Source organism: Erythranthe guttata, chromosome 7 (assembly GCF_056151865.1).
Source record: "Erythranthe guttata isolate IM_541 chromosome 7, IM_541, whole genome shotgun sequence".
Classification (NCBI taxonomy): Eukaryota; Viridiplantae; Streptophyta; class Magnoliopsida; order Lamiales; family Phrymaceae; genus Erythranthe; species Erythranthe guttata.
The window spans coordinates 2,734,669-2,752,658 of NC_142539.1; the positions used below are offsets into that span (position 1 = coordinate 2,734,669).

Consider the following 17,990-nt stretch of genomic DNA (forward strand, 5'->3'; position numbering starts at 1 on the left):
TATTTAAAAAAAGTCAATGCCGAATAAAAAAGTAAAAAAAATAAAAAAGTCAACCGTGGCCAAAGTCAGCGGTAATGGTGGTAAAAATCGGGGTTGTTTGTCAAAATTAATTATGATGAAATTAGGGTTAAATTAAGGTTGAATAAAATTTTAAGGGTTTTTAGAATATTTTAGAAGAATGCAGGGGTCCGAGTGCAATTTTCTCCATGAAAAATCCCAAATTCAGCCTTAATCAACAGTTGACCGTTACTTCTTGACGGTCAAACAGACGGAGGGACTAAATGTGTTAAAATGTGACAACATTAGTGTGTATTTTGTTGATGGCGTTAAATGGGGAACCAAAAGTAAAAAACGTGCAAACTCGGGGGACAAAAACTGTAATTATCCCAGTATTCAACATATTGGAATATTATTCCTTCAAATGTCAACTCTCTTTTTTTTTTTTTTTTTCTCCATCAAATTGATCTGAATTATTCAGATATATATATATATATATATATATATATATATATATATATATATATATATATATATATATATATATATCATGCAAATTGACATTTTTATGAAATGCAATTGCAAAGGATATATGTTTGTTTTCTTTATGAACCAATCAAATATTAGTTGAGATCAAACTCGTACCTGACCAAGTTTGTTGCTGATGTTGGGATTATGGCAACTATATATATAACGGTCACCTGCCCAAGTTGTTGCTTACATGAAAACACCAATTAAGAATAATATTCGGCATAATGGAATATACCTTCAAATGTCAACTTTTTTTTTTTTTTCCAGCTAACTTATCTGAATTATTCAGAGATTATTAGATATCATGCAAATTGACATTTTTAAGAAATGCAAACGATGTTTGTTTTCTTTCAACCAATCAAATATTAGTTGGAGATCCCTCATAGAAAGCTATAGTTATTTCGTACATACAGCTCATTTTGTTTTTCCCATTCAAAAAATGACTTATTACTACGACTTTTTTTGTTGCTACAGTAAAAAAAAATTAAAAAAAATCTTTTAGCACCAACCATCCGCGTGTAATATCTGATGGGAAAAAAACAATTTTTGTCTCTCAAGTTTGCACCGATTTCACATTTGGTCCCTCATGTTTCAAAAATTTAGCACTTTTGGTCATTTCCGTCAATTTACCTTTAGTCCGTTAATTAAGGAAGTGATGGGCACACGCTTGATTCCGTTAGTTTTAACGAAAAATTGACGAAAATGACTAAAAGTGTTTAATTTTTGAAACGTAAGGGATCAAATTTGTTTTTTGTGAACATGGAGGAACCAAATGTAAAATCCGTGCAAACTTGAGGGACGAAAACTGTATTTATTCCAATCTTCTAATTGTCACAAAAGTTCATGGTATTAAAAACATTAGCAAAGACTCCACTGTAAAAGTTAGTCAAAACCAACAAGGTCCTTGTGAGTTGGTCGTGCGATACCCTCGCCACAAATACGAATGGGGGTTGATTTTTTGATTTCAAAAGATTTGAATACCCTTTAAATTAGAAATTTTATAAATAATACCCAAGATGAAGTTTTCAACATTTTCAGTTAAGTCCCTTTCATTTCAGAAAGGTCCTCTTTTTCCTTAAGTCAGGGACTAATTTGCAGTTTTCTAAAAATACACTGAACATAGCTGAGCCGCCGCTCTCCTTCAGGCGAACAACCTCTCCGGCCTCACCTCCATCCATACCGTCAGCCTCCAGCTGAACCATATCCCCCTTTTGCCCCACCACTCCAACATTTTATCTTTATGTTTAGAGCTTTCCCCGCAACCTTTTCCGTACGTTATTTTTTATTTTTATTTTTTTATTTTTTGTTTTTTATTTTTATTTTTTTGTATATACGCATCCCATAGTATATCTTCTTACATTGTTAATGTGTTCAATTAGGCTGAATTAGCACATTTCAAAAAAAGGAAAAAAAAATTCACATGTGGGTAACTAACTTCGTTTCGAAAATTGGAAATTAAAAAAAACTGTAATGAAAAAGTATTCGATAATGATATATGTTTTTAAATAAACAAAATTTATATATTTTTAAGTTGTTTTTGTGGGGAAAATTACATTTTTCTTTCTTATATTTTACCTACTTTTTCAAAAGTGTCTCTACACATTTTGGAGTTACAATAGTAGTCCTTAATCATGTCATTTTTTGACAGAATTGGTCCGCGTTAACTTTTGCAGTTAAGTTGGATGGAAAATGGCATGTGCCTCTCATATGCCTTCAATTTACAACACTACATGAAAATGGACTTTTAACAAAATACATTGCATCTTGTTAAAACATAATTATTATTTGGGTAAATAGCATTAAACCACCTGAACTTTTTCAATTTTTGCACATCACCACCTGAATAAAAAAATTATGGTATTCTGTAAATTTACTAATAAATTGTATTGGGAAAAAGCTATGCGTTCGAAGGGGGCTGAAACACGAGTCTTGTGTAAACCAGAGTGCGGAACTGATGTGTGATTATTTATTATGAGACTTAAGTGAGATTGCATTGAATGATGAGTCTGTGTAAAACCTGAGCGCAAATTTGTGCTACATCCGATGAAAAGTACATTGGGTAGATCTTTAGCGTTTGTCTACATATATATTTGCTTCTTTCATGTTAGGGTAAATTATGGCCACCCATCTAAGGTAAGATTAAATTACGAAAAAATCCCCCATGTTTGGCTAATTATAATTATCCCTCAACTAGGAATTTTCTTACACGTCCATCCTTGTGGCTTCAAATTTAGTGGAATCTTCTAAATTATGTGAAATATTTTCCAGTTTGTACCGTTTTACCCCATTCAAGTTCCAAAATTTGAAACGAGATGATCATAAGAGGTGTCTTTGGCTTGTAAATATCAGATTGTGGTGCATCAGAAACTGCATTTTTGCAAGAAAACGGGTACAAACTGGAGAACATTCCACGGAATCTAGAAGATTGTGTTGAATTTGACACCATAATGGTGGATGTGTAAGAAGATTCATAGTTGAGGGGTGGATGTAATTACCCAAACAAGAAAAAAATTTTATGTAATTTTTTTTTTGTAATGAAGGAACCCGCAACCAACCATATAGGTGATAAACCTACAGTCTCGTATAATAGCTTGCAAATCATACGAGAGACGTTAAACCTTACCTAAAGGGAGTTGCCGGAATTTGCCCTTTATGTTATTTTCAGTATATAAAATACAAATTGGGGCTACCAACTCTAGTACAAAGTGTGATTTACATTTCTCGTAAACTATACAATTTTCGAACTAATAGAGAGAGTTTATCCAATGTACTTCCAGTAATTGTGAGTTTCTTGTAAAAAATGTTGAAAATGAACACGTATGAACATATCGTAGCTAGCTGATGGAAGTTGGTAACAAGTTTACAGGGAAAATTACAGTTTATGTCCCTAAACTTTACCACTAAAACGATTTATATCCTCAAACATTTCAATCCACGAAATATGTCCTCAAACTTGCCACTTTTGATCACTTTATGTTCTGCCGTTAACGTCGGCAGCTAACTTCGACGGAAAATGCACACGTGGCTCACGTGACGTCTATGTGGCCGTTAAATGTGACGTGGAATAATATATTGAATATTAAATGTTGACGTGGCACAAGAATATACTAATTTCCTCTAACTCACTCTCCCAAATCCCAAATTCCAAATCACGTTTCATTCCCATTCACAAATTTTCAATTCAATCTCCATTCTTGCTCGAACCCATACTAAAATCGAAGTCATAAACCCATACAAAATCAAAACATTCTCACATTTGAAGAGTTTTTCCCTTCTTAAAGAACAACAGATTCACGTGAAAAAAAATTAGAGGAAGCTTTAATTCTTCTCCCAACTTCGTCTCTAGAACGTTGGGGTCGTGTGATTTTTCACCTGCTGATGCTTGTGCCCCTTGTGGTCTCGATGAAGCGAGCACAAGGATGGTGAAGATAGCACAAATTCAACCCAACTCAGCAGTTTCAGAACCTGCCCAGAAGGTGTTCGACAAAATGTCTGAACCAATTCCGGAAAAAAAATACATGCAGCACTTGTCAAAGCTGCATATAATTCTTTTTTCGCCAAGAATAGAGTGCCCAAGAACGGATTCCAGCTCTCCGACTTCCCCAACGAAGTGGAAGAATACATGATTTTTCAGCCCGAAGATGAAAGTAAAATCGATGAAACATACGACATTTGTTTATTGGGCTATTTTGCTGGTAAAACACCACGAAAAATGGCCATGGATTCACAGACGATTCTGCTATTTTCGAATTTCACCTCAATTGAAGGATTCGAAATGGGTTTTTAGGGATTGGATTTACGGGTTCATTGGGGATATGGATAATTAGGGATTTTAGAATAGAAATAGGGGAGGAGAATGACGTGGCACTCCACATCACGTTTCGTCGACCAAGTAGGCATTGGGTGTTGTACATCTCGACATTTAACGGCCACATAGACGTCACGTGAGCCACGTGTGCATTTTCCGTCGAAGTTAGCTGCCGACGTTAACGGCAGAACATAAAGTGATCAAAAGTGGCAAGTTTGAGGACATATTTCGTGGATTGAAATGTTTGAGGACATAAATCGTTTTAGTGGTAAAGTTTAGGGACATAAACTGTAATTTTCCCCAAGTTTACATCACCTCCGATTTAAATAAGCTCAATCATATATTAAAAAAGACCAGATCGTTGACGTTGACCATATAACCAATACTATGAAGTATGATCACATAAAACAATAAATGGTCCAAAATAATATATGAACATTAATATTTTTTTTTTCTTAATTGATTTTACTTTCGCTACCAATTGTCCCATGATATTGTCAATTAGTAGGGCATGCAAATAAAATAAAAAATAAAAAATAAAAAAGGAAGAAACTACGCAATTACCTTGATGTTTTGAGCAAGGTATTGATTAATTAGTAAAATCATTGTCCAAAGTGTTAGTATTTACATGAAGTATATACCCATAATATTCATGGCTGATGATGCCCTTAGCTTAATATATATATATATATATATATATATATATATATATATATATATATATATATATATATATATATATATATATATATATATATCAACATGGCTAGAGAACAACTTCAAGTCCTCGACGCTCTCGATGTAGCCAAGACTCAACTCTACCATTTCACGGCTATCGTAATAGCCGGGATGGGATTCTTCACCGACGCGTACGATCTCTTCAGCATCTCGCTCGTGACCAAATTATTGGGCCGTATATACTACACCAATGCGAACGCTCCAAAACCGGGCCGGGACTCTGCCCCCGAGAGTTGCCTCCTCCGTCACCGGCGTTGCCCTAGTCGGTACTCTACTAGGGCAACTCTTCTTTGGGTGGCTCGGTGACAAAATGGGCCGTAAAACGGTCTATGGGTTGACTTTGATACTCATGATTCTGTGCTCCCTTGCATCGGGTCTTTCCTTTGGGTCAACCCCCAAGGGGGTCATGACCACTCTCTGCTTTTTTCGGTTCTGGCTCGGATTTGGGATCGGGGGCGATTACCCCCTCTCTGCCACCATCATGTCCGAGTACGCCAATAAGAAGACTCGTGGTGCATTTATCGCGGCGGTTTTTGCCATGCAGGGTTTCGGGATACTGACGAGCGGGGTCGTTGCACTGGTCGTCTCTTCGGCATTCGATCATGCAAATCGAGCGCCGTCCTACGTGGATAATGCGGCCGCCTCCACCGTGCCAAAGGCAGACTACATCTGGCGGATCGTGCTCATGTTCGGGGCACTGCCGGCGGCGATGACGTTCTACTGGCGCATGAAGATGCCGGAGACGGCGCGCTACACGGCCCTCGTCGCGAAGAACGCAAAGCAGGCGGCGGAGGACATGGCCAGGGTTTTGAATGTGGAGCTCGAGCCGGAGGAGGAGAAGCTGGAGAAACTCGCCGGCAAACCGTCCAACAGTTTCGGGCTTTTCTCCAAGCAATTCCTCCAACGCCACGGGCTCCACCTGCTGGGCACCACTACGACGTGGTTCTTGCTGGATATAGCTTTCTATAGCAACAATCTCTTCCAGAAAGACATATTCACTGCCATCGGTAATTTCTACGAATTAATCATATAGGACAAATAAACTCCGGAATCACTAGAATTTTGAGAAAATAAATAGACTCATAGCAAAACTGAAAACTCTAATTAAACTAAGTAGCAATATATTCTCCCCGTGCGATGCACGAGAATACAAACAGGAAGAAAATTTAAATATATGATAATTAAATTGCATTAACAAATAAATAGACATCGATTTGTGTAAAGAAGAGAAAACAAAATATTATATAAAAAAAAAACACTATCCGAATGGATTAGGATTTTGCTAGTGGATTTGCAAATCTGATTTGCTATGAAAGTTATTATAGAAGAAAAGGCTGATAAGAAATGATAACAATAATAATAATAATTCTTTTTAACTTTTTTTCTGAGGTTGCGCAAGCGTTTCTTATAAAAAATACTAAAGATTACAGGAAATAGTAACAAAACAAGATAAACCATTCATTTTGGTTATTTGATAAAGAGTCGTGCTATTTCCACCACCAAATTATCTCAGTTCACCACCAAAGATTGTAAAATGTCATAAATACCCCTAAAATTTATAATCCACCATCCTTCCTTATATTAACTTAATTCTCATGTGTTCTAACTTAGTTTTATTTTATTAATTTTTTAAATTTTTTAATTTAAAAAAAAATTATTAAGTTCTCGATTTTTTACATTGAAATATTTATTACAAGATATTTAAACTTTCATATCAGATGACAAACAGGTTATGTAATGTTTTTTTAAGGAAATAAAATTATATTAAGCCAAATTGGCTAATTCTTGAAGAAGTTCAGGATTCTATGCAATCAATCTTAATTTATTTCTCAAAAAAGTTAATTCTTGCTATTTTTGACCTTCGAAAATGTTTTTCTCTCGTAAAAGTATTATTCACTTACGGTGGACAGGGTGAGATTTCCCGTGAAAAGGGTGGGATTTGTTTTATAAATATTTTAATTAGTTTAGTGGTAGATGGTTTATAAATATTGAAAAATATAGGTGAAAGAAGAAGAAAGGGGTAAAATTGGAAAAATATTTAATTTGGTGGTGAAATAAGATATTTTGAGGGTGGAAATAGCACGTCTCTTTGATAAATTTGATATCGCCATGCCAGGATGGATCCCACCGGCGAAGGAAATGAACGCCGTCCACGAAGTATACCGCGTTGCCAAAGCCCAAACACTAATAGCCCTTTGCAGCACCGTCCCCGGCTACTGGTTCACCGTCTTCTTCATCGACATAATCGGCAGATTCGCAATCCAATTAATGGGATTTTTCTTCATGACCGTCTTCATGTTCGCTCTGGCGATTCCGTACGACCACTGGACCCACAGGGAGAACAGGATCGGCTTCGTGGTCATGTACTCGTTGACTTTCTTCTTCGCCAACTTCGGGCCGAACGCCACCACCTTCGTGGTCCCGGCGGAGATCTTTCCGGCACGTCTGAGGTCCACCTGCCACGGGATATCGGCCGCCGCCGGCAAGGCCGGGGCGATCGTCGGAGCTTTTGGATTCCTGTACGCGGCGCAACCGAAGGATGTGGGCAAGAGGGATGTTTGATATCCGGCGGGAATTGGCGTGAAGTACACGCTGATTGTGCTCGGGTGTGTGAATGCGTTAGGGTTTGTCTTCACTTTCTTGGTGCCGGAGCCGATGGGGAGGTCGCTGGAGGAGTTATCTGGCGAAAATGAAGACGGAGAAGATGAAGTTGAGGCGGCGGGAGAAAGTAACACCGCCGCTACGGTTCCTCTTTAGTCGGGTGAAAGTTGTGAAAACTATTGCGGATACGTTTTGATGGGCTACACGGCCGACGAATTAAGAGCTCGTTTGGCTAAGTTTATATAAAACATCTTATAAGCTAAAATATCTTATAAACTCCTTCATCTGATAAGATGTTTTATGAGCTCATAAGTTGTTAGATCTTATTTTAAAAATTATTTTTTAAGGTGTTTGGCTATGTAGCTTATAAGTTATTTTTAGTTATTATAAGTTGTTCAGATGTTTGGAAATAAAAGGTCTGTTTATCGCTATAATGACAAAAAAATACATGACACCATTATAACCGTTAAACTTATTTGACTCAAATACTTTTGTTCCTAAAATATTATTATAATATTTACAAATTAATTTTTCAAATAAAAATAATAATATAAATTTATATTAAATAAACTAAATGATTTGTTTTTTTTTATGTAGATATTATATTTCACTATTTTTTAAAATAAAATGAAGTGTCATAATTCTTTTTTATAATGAAACAGGTTTGTTAAAATTTTAATTTTTTGTCTCATTAATATATTAATATAAAATAAAAGTTGTAAAAGAAATATAATTTTTTTGATAGATAAAAGAAATCTAATTTATTATTGAGATAATAAAAATATTCGGGTATTGTAAAAAACTAAGACTTCTAAGAAACGTAATTATAAATATTAATTAATATTGCCATTTTAATGTCAATTTTGTTATAGTGAACATTTATAAAATATTCGAGAGGCTATGTATCGTGTGTAATCTTCATTGTTTTGAAAACCGGATCGGATTGGACCCGCCGTCCGACAGGTTAAACCGAGAACCGAAGGTCAGTCCGATCAGGTTAAGCATGAAAACCCCGGTCATCAGGCTAAAAACCCGGAAAACCGCCAGTTGAACTGGAATATTGTGAACTAGACAAAAACCGGCGTCTGCCACAAACTGAACGGACATTGAACCGAAAAAGAAGGTACTATGACACAGTTTTATTCAAGTATGCACCGTATTTCAGGGGTGAAAAGACAGAAATAAAGGTATAACTTATATATAAGTGCAAGTACCCCAAAAATATTAAAGACTATTATAACAAAATGAGAAAGAATAAGATCTTCAAGAACTATTACAAAAGAATGCAAACAAATAAATTTGATTACAACCAAATCGCACAACCAACACGACATGTAGATTGCCTTGAAATTTAGAAAATTTCAAAGGAAATACATATCAAACATGATTATTGACAAAGAAAATTACATAAAATATGAACCAAAAACCACACATACACTTGAGGGTTCATACCTTTCAAACTTTTTCTGTATCATCATCGTCGTCACCAAAAGTTTCCTGGGATGCCTCTTCGAGTGATTTTCCATTGGACTCAGGAACAGCGAAAGTGCAAATCATACCAAGTGCGTTGATGCATCCAAGAATAATCAGAGCATTCTTAATACCAATACCTGGTGGATAACCAGCGTCAGTCTTTGCTTTGTCTTGGTTTTGTGCGGCGTAAAGAAACCCGTAAGCACCAATAATGGCGCCCGCTTTTCCTGCTGCAGCTGATATTCCGTGGCACGTGGACCTTAATCGGGCTGGGAATATTTCAGCCGGCACGACGAACGTTGTGGCGTTGGGCCCAAAATTGGCGAAGAAGAATGTGAGGGCGTACATAATGACAAATCCGAGGTGATGAGTCTTCCAGTGGTCGTAAGGAAGGGCAATGCCGAACATGAACACCGTCATGAAGAAAAATCCCATTAGTTGGATCGCAAATCTCCCCATGATATCGATGAAAGCCACCGTGAACCAGTAGCCGGGGACTGTGCTGCAAAGCGCGATTAGGGTTTGGGCCTTAGCGATTCTGAAGACTTCGTGAAGGCCGCTCATGGTTTTGGCCGGTGGAATCCATCCAATAGCAGATAAAACGTCTTTTTGGAAGAGATTTTGGCTGTAAAAGGCAATATCTAGAAGAAACCAGGTGGAGGTGGTTCCGAACAAATGGAGGCCATGACGGCGGAGGAATTCCTTGGAAAATAAGCCAAAGTTGTTGGCTTTGCCTCGTGATATCTTATCTACCTTCTCTTCTTCAGCTTCAAACTCCACATTCAAAACTTTGCCCATGTCTGTCGCTGCCTGTTTAGCGTTCTTGGCTACGAGGGCGGTGTAACGGGCGGTTTCCGGCATTTTCATGCGCCAGTAGAAAGTCAAGGCAGCAGGTAAAGCGCCGAACATCAAGACAATGCGCCACACGTAGTCGGCTTCCGGCGGTGTGGAGAGGGCTGGATTCTGCTCGTACGTCGGCCGATGGAACTTGCGGTCAAACGCCGATGACACAATTAGAGAAATTATCCCACTGAATAAGTCCCCATACCCTGCATGGCAAAAACCGCAGCGATAAAAGCACCACGAGTCTTCTTATTGGCGTATTCTGCCATGATGGTGGCGGAGAGAGGGTAGTCGCCACCAATGCCGAAGCCAAGCCAAAATCGGAAGAAACATAGACTTGCCATTACACCCTTTGGAGTATGGCCGAAGGAAAAGCCGAATGCGATCGAACATACGATCATAATGAGGAGAGTTAGTCCGTAGACTTTTTTCCGTCCCATTTTGTCACCGAGCCACCCGAAGAAGAGTTGTCCGATGAGGGTTCCGACGAGTGCGACACCGGTGACGGAGGAGGAAACACTCGGGGGAAGAACTCCGGGCTTTGGTGCACCGGCCTTGGTGTAATAGAGGCGTCCTAACAGCTTAGCGACCAGTGAGATACTAAAGAGATCGTACGCGTCGGTAAAGAAGCCCATTCCGGCGATGACAATGGTGGTGAAATGGTAAAGTTGGGTTTTAGCGACATCAAGTGCGTTTAGCACTTGCAATTGATCCCGTGCCATCGATCTCTAGTTGATTCTTGATCCTCTCTCTGTAATAATCGTTAAAAACATATATCACTGACTAAAATACCCTTAATTTGCAACTAAATGTGACTGTTGACAAGAGAGTACTTAACGTTTGAGAGAGTTGGAGAACTAATATATTACATAAACGTAAATTGAGAATATCGTATTTAATCAATCATTGTAAATCAATGGATCACGCATACACTGGGTGTGTGTTATTATGTGTAGATCAATGGTGTAAAACTGCAGGGTGTATCTCACCAGGTGTAGATTCTACAAAACCGCGCATCTACTTAAACAACACTTGAAATAGAAAATTAATTAACTAAACTGCAATTTAGAAGAACAAAAAAACAAAAAGAAAAAAAATCATAAAACTTAATGAATTCTTGAGATTGAGAAACTGTGGTACCTTCAAATTCAAGTAGTAGTCAACAATGAAATTAAAACTTGAGATTAAGCTGAGATGGGATAAAGAAGAAAGTGAATAATGGCAGAATATATATAAGGTTAATCACCAGCTGCACAACTGGCATTAATCCATATGATGATAATTAAACCCTAGCTAAGATAATATATATCCGGCATAATGGTATATACCTAAAAATGTCAACTAATTAATTAATCATGAAATTCTGTCTCAGACATACCAAATTGACATTTGTTTAAGAAATGTAAACGATGTATCTCTCTCTGTATCTATCTTTTGTGAATCAATTTAAAAGTTAATTACGTAGCTGGAAGTTATGAGTTTTTAGCACCAACGACCCCGGTGTAATCTCTAATTGCCAATAATACCCTACTTTGTGTTTTGCAAGGCACACTGCCCCTTACTTCAAAATTATCTGTTGACTTTCTTGAAATGACAAAACTATGTGAATAAATATTAAAATACATTTCAATTTTATTTTAATTAAAAAGGATGTGGGAAAGCTCTAAACCAAACATAATTTCGTCGGAGAAAATGTTGGAGTGGTTGGCGGAAGGTGGGTATGGTTGAACTGGAGGCCGAGGGTATGGATGGAGGTGAGACCAGAGAGGTTGTTCGCCGGAAGGAGAGCGGCAGCTCAGTTGTTCAGTGTATTTCTGGAAAATTGCAAATTAGTCCCTAGGAAGAAGAGGGCCTTTCTGAAATGAAAGGGACTGAATTAAAAATGTTGAAAACCTCATATTGCGTCATATTTATAAAATTTCTAATTTAAAAGCTATTCCAGTCTTTTTAAATTAAAAAATCAACCCCCAGTAGCATTTGTGGTGAGTGTATTGCACGATCAAATCACAGGGACCTTGTTAGCTTTGAGTAACTTTTTATAGGAGAGCGTTTGCTATTTTTTTAACAAAGGAACTTTTGTGACAATAAATAAGAGATTACACGGGTTGGTTAGTGCTAAAAGCTTTGGATATATATATACATATATACACACACATACGTGATTCATAAAAAAAAATCGACAATGTCAATGAAATTAATATTTGATTCTATCAGAAAGTTCCTATCCACAATTTGACTAACTAAAATGTCAATGCTGACATCAAGGGTTGATCAGTAATAGCTGATGGCAATATATATCAAATCCAAGATACATATATAGAGCTAATTGCACAGAACATCTATGTAATTTCGAATGGCCGAAATAGTCCCTGTATTATAAAAATTAGCAAGAACCTCTCTATATTATTTTTTACGAAGTACACTGCCCTTTATTTTATTTTTTGCGGATGACTGGGATGAAATGACAAATTACCCTTACGCAAAAATAAAACAAAATACTCAACCAATGACCGTGGCTACTCTTCCCGTTGTGGTGGCGCTTCTTGACGAAACTTCAAATTTAGTTGTAGTTTTTTAGTAATTTCGTGTTCAAGTTTTCAAAACTCGTGTTTGGCTTGTTTTTATTAGCGTATATATTATATATATTACGTATATTATTATTATTCTTATTTATTCTAGTTACCTTGTATAATAAGTTACCTTGTGTAGTAGGTTAGGGTTTCCTACATGTAACTATATATATGATTAATATACGTGAGAGATAATCACTCTCTCTTTTCTCCAAATCTATTTCTCCTATATGGTATCAGACACTAGGTTAACCTAGCCGTCACCACCCCTTCTTCTCTTCTTCTCCATAGCCGTCGCCCCCCCTTCTTCTCCATGGCCGACGAAGCTTCTTCTCCCTCCACCGCCCCTCTCAATCATTTTCACCTTGCTCATGCCATCTCTAATAGCAAATCTATTATCCCCGTTACTCTAGATCTGAAAAATCCTAATTATCAAAAGTGGAGCCACTTTTTCACGATTACCGTCGGTCGTTTCTGTCTCTCTGATCTTCTACATGGAAAACCCCGACCGGATTCGATTTCCGCCGATGAATGGCAGCGCGCCGACTATCTACTCCAATCTTGGATCTACGGCACCATCTCCGACGATCTGTCCAGCATGGTTCTCTCAAAAACCTCCACCGCCAGTGATCTATGGACCGCCATCTCTTCTCTCTTCACCGATAACAAAGATTATCGAGCCATTCAACTTGAAGAAAAATTCAAGTCCCTCAAGAAAGGCGCTCTCTCCATTCACGATTATAGCCAAATAATCAAAACCACGGCGGACAACTTGGCCGATGTCAGAAATCCAATCTTCGACAAACAACTCGTCCTCCAAACCCTACACGGCCTTCCAAAAAATTACGGGACCATCGCCAACCTCATCTCCTTTCAGAATCTCCTTCCCACTTTTCTACAGACTCGATCACTTCTTCAGATGGAAGAAACCCAAAGTCCACCCTCCCTGTTCCTCGTCCCTCAGACTTCGTCTAACTGTTGCAACAGTTCCTCCAACTGTTCCAACAGTGAACCACCCTGTTCCAACAGTTCGTCCAACAGTCCTATAATACAGCCAACACTTGTTTCTCCTGCAGCAACACCTCTCGACCACGACCAACTCACAACTCCTTCTCCTACTCCCACACCTCCCCCACCTCCCCCACCTCCCCCTGCTCACCCTATGGTGACTCGCAGTAAAGTGGGCACCCACAAACCCAAAGTCCCTTTCTCTCTCGTTGCGTCCTCTACCTCTCCCATTCCCACCAACTATCGCTAAGCTCTTCTAGACCAAAACTGGCGAAACGCCATGATTGAGGAATATACTGCTTTAATTAAAAACAATACTGGGAATGTTGTGCCCCGCCCCCCGTTCACTAATGTTATTTCTGGTAAGTGGATATACAAACAGAAACTCAAGTCTGATGGCTCCCTTGAGCGATACAAAGCACGGTGGGTTGTTCGTGGGTTTCACCAGCAGGCTGGCATCGATTTTGACGAGACTTTTAGCCCAGTTGTCAAACCAGCCACTGTTCGAACAGTTCTCAGTATTGCTCTCTCGCGATCATGGCCAATCCACCAGCTTGATGTGAAAAATGCCTTCTTACATGGCAATCTCTCTGAAACTGTCTACTGCGAGCAGCCTCCCGGATTCGTCGATCCATCTCGCCCCACTCACGTGTGTTGTCTTAACAAAGCACTCTACGGTCTCAAGCAGGCACCACGTGCTTGGTACAAACGTTTTGCATCTCACATCATTACCATGGGGTTCAGAGAATGCAAGTCCGACACTTCACTCTTTGTGTACTGTCGCAACAGTTCACGCGACTGTCGCAACAGCTCACGCGACTGTCGCAACAGTTCATGCGCCTACCTTCTACTGTATGTCGATGACATTGTACTTACGGCCTCCACACCTGAATTGCTCCGCTCTATCGACGCTGCCCTCAATCAAGAGTTCGAAATGAAGGATCTTGGCGATCTTCACTACTTTCTCGGCATCTCAGTTACTCGCTCGTCGAATGGGCTATTTCTCTCTCAACGCAAGTACGCCGACGAGATACTAGAGCGTGCACACATGGCTTCCTGCAACGCTTGTCTAACGCCGGCTGACACAAAGAGCAAGTTGTCTTCGACCACTGGACCCCCCGTTGCTGACCCTACTCTTTATCGCAGCCTTGCCGGTGCACTGCAATACCTCACGTTTACTCGTCCCGACATCTGCTATGCTGTGCAACAAATATGTCTATTCATGCATGATCCGAGGGAACCTCATATGGCTGCTCTCAAGCGTATCCTTCGCTACATTCGTGGCACTCTCGATCACGGCCTTCAGCTCTCCCCCAATCCGGACCTCTCCCTTATCGCTTACTCCGACGCCGATTGGGGTGGCTGCCCTGACACTCGTCGTTCGACATCAGGCTATTGTGTCTTCCTCGGCAACAACCTCATCTCTTGGTCCTCCAAACGACAGGTCACTACTTCTCGATCGAGTGCGGAGGCCGAATATCGAGCTGTCGCAAATGCCGTCGCCGAAACGACTTGGTTACGCAACCTACTTTCTGAGTTGCTGTGCCCACTTTCTAAATACACTATTGTCTACTGTGACAACGTCAGTGCCGTCTACCTATCCAGCAATCCGATTCAACAATCTCGTACGAAACATGTGGAGATCGATATCCACTTTGTCCGAGACAAAGTTGCTTTGGGACACGTTCGAGTTCTTCACGTCCCATCCACCTACCAGTTTGCCGATATCTTCACGAAAGGACTCCCTACTCAACTGTTCCAACAGTTTGTCTCCAGTCTCCACGTCCTCTCCTTTCCCGTTTCGACTGCGGGGGTGTATTAGCGTATATATTATATATATTACGTATATTATTATTATTCTTATTTATTCTAGTTACCTTGTATAATAAGTTACCTTGTGTAGTAGGTTAGGGTTTCCTACATGTAACTACTATATATATGATTAATATACGTGAGAGATAATCACTCTCTCTTTTCTCCAAATCTATTTCTCCTATAGTTTTCATGGCTACTCTATTTTTTTATCGTTTGTTTTGAAGTTTTCCATGTGCGAATCAGTGTTTACAGAGTTCAAGATCAATGAATGAAGTAACTCCTGGTTGGAAAAAAAACAGGTTAATTTGGAGAAGATGGCTTTTCTAGAAGTGCTAAGGACTGAATTGAAAATTTTGAAAAACTACATTTTGGGGTTGAATTTTTTTGTGGTCAATATGTAATTTCTGAAATTTGTATTTGAAATGATATTTTGGTCTTTCCTGGGTAAAAGATACACACCCAAACACAAAATACGCACGTGTAGCATACGATAAGCTGTCAAGGTCCTTATTGTATTTGACTAATTTTTATAGGGAGTTTTTTGCTAATTATTTTAACACGATGGTTTTTTTGGCCATTCGAGATTACACAAGGATGATGTTTGCAGAAAGCCCTATATATAATTATATTATATATATGATAACAAAGAAGCTAAATTTTGGGATTGTTTTCTATTCAAACTATTTACCGGATTTAAAACTTTCGAAATTTATTTAAATAAGTTTTAGATTTTAATTTCATATTTTAAGAGTGAAGTAAATAAGTGTCGGATACTGTCGTAAATAAGACTCAAAGTCCAAGTAAACATCTCACAATCGAAACAACACACAATTGATATCTCACCACAAGATCAATGATCACACAACACATGCAAATCCTAATTCGGTAAAACGAGAAAGAAATTGTATTGTGCATAAATGGAAAAGAGAAGGGTTTAACCCGGTTCATACAATTAGTCCTATTATTCATCCACTGGTAGAGATCAGCTTCTCTATTGATCCACAAACACCTCAGACACACTCAGAAATTACAAGCTAGATCGAAAGAATCAATCAAGAAAATTTCACATAATACAATTTTCTTCCTCAATCAAGCAACAATGGTTCTCTCTCTCTCTCTCTCTCTCTCTCTCTCTCTCTCTCTCTCTCTCTCTCTCTCTCTCTCTCTCTCTCTCTCTCTCTCTCTCTCTCTCTTCGTGTGTCTTTGTGTGTCTTTTAGTATCTAACAGAATGAATAAGCTAGACGAGTCTTCGTTATCTATAATGCTCTCGTTGGTATGTCATCCACCGTGGCTGGCAAAACTGCGTCACATAAGACACCACTTGCACCATTCATTTGTCAAACATGAATTAGTTAGAGAATTAGATTACTGGCAGAAGAGAGGAATTGATGTATACTTCATGTGTCAAACATGTCAGATATATATATTTCATCTAATTTAACTCAAAATTCAACTTTCATCGAGAAAAAAAACCCTAAAATTAAGTGAAGGACGAAAATGTAAAAGTATTTCATCAAATTCATCAAAAAGTTCTGGTTGGCAACGTGGACTATGCTTTCTTGTAGCCTTGAATTTTTTATTATTTTATTTTTTGCTTTTTTGGTTTTTTGTTAATAATTATTTAAACTGAGAGACGTGGCGTTTTTGTAATTTCAGAGTTTAGATCAAATGTTGTTAAGGTCAAATGTCTGACAACTAACAACGAGGGCCACAATGAAACATTTTTTCAAGTGCAGGGGGCAAATCGATGCAATGGAGAGTAGAAAAGAGTAAAGTGATACCGAACCAAAGTATAAGAGTGCAAAGTGAAATCTACCCAAAATTTTATTATATCCCGATCGATGTCATAGATTTTCCATTAATAGAGTTTAAGATGATTTTTTAAGACAAACGCTAATTTCTTGGGATTATATTTTTTGATTTTGAAAAGGGTGAACTATGATTTTTGGAAATATCTTGAAGAATAAATCTCAAGAAAAATGTTTTCGAATAATCGAAACGAATTCTTAGAAAAACCTTGGTGATTGACAAGTTTGACACATGCGTTTAAGTTTGACGGAAAAACTAACGGAAGGTACCCTTAAACCACAAATGGGGTTATGTGCTGATATTATGAGCACAAGGGGGTCTCGGCGGCGCGGTGGAAGTCTCGCTGGTCGGTGTCTCGGCGGTCTGGTGGCGGCAGTTGTGAGTTTTTTCTAATTTTTTTGTTTTTTTTTTACTTTTTTATTTTTTATTTTTTGGTCTTGAACAAATTAAAAATAAAGTTTGTTTGTATTTGGGTATTATTTATTGATAAAGGGTATATTCGTCCTATTTGGTCTTGATGTAATAAAATAAAATTAATTTACGGGCTTGAACTAATAAACTCCTTTATGTGGGTTTGAACTAATAAAAAAATGGGCTTGCATATATTCGCCCCTTTTACAAAACATAATTTGAATAAAGTCATCATCTTTTTCACAGGAACAGGAGTGCGAAGGTGGGTATGCCTATCTAAAGAAAAAGGTAAATGGGTCGAGTGTGCTATCTAAAAGTAAATTTAAAGGGGTATTTGCTAATTTATATATGGCAGGGGGAATCACGCAGTTACGATTTCCACAGG

The 17,990-nt window shown here is 38.3% G+C and overlaps 2 pseudogenes across 1 annotated transcript; one reads left to right on the forward strand and one right to left on the reverse strand.

Moving 5' to 3' along the window:
• The first annotated feature begins 5,096 nt into the window (after nucleotides 1-5,096).
• LOC105949854 (inorganic phosphate transporter 1-4-like) lies at nucleotides 5,097-8,022 on the forward strand (annotated as a pseudogene). The gene is made up of 2 exons (XR_016032132.1): nucleotides 5,097-6,081; nucleotides 7,191-8,022. The product of XR_016032132.1 is annotated as an inorganic phosphate transporter 1-4-like (transcript).
• A 1,108-nt stretch (nucleotides 8,023-9,130) lies between these two features.
• On the reverse strand, nucleotides 9,131-10,843 carry LOC105949853 (low affinity inorganic phosphate transporter 1 pseudogene; annotated as a pseudogene).
• Nucleotides 10,844-17,990: the final 7,147 nt, after the last annotated feature.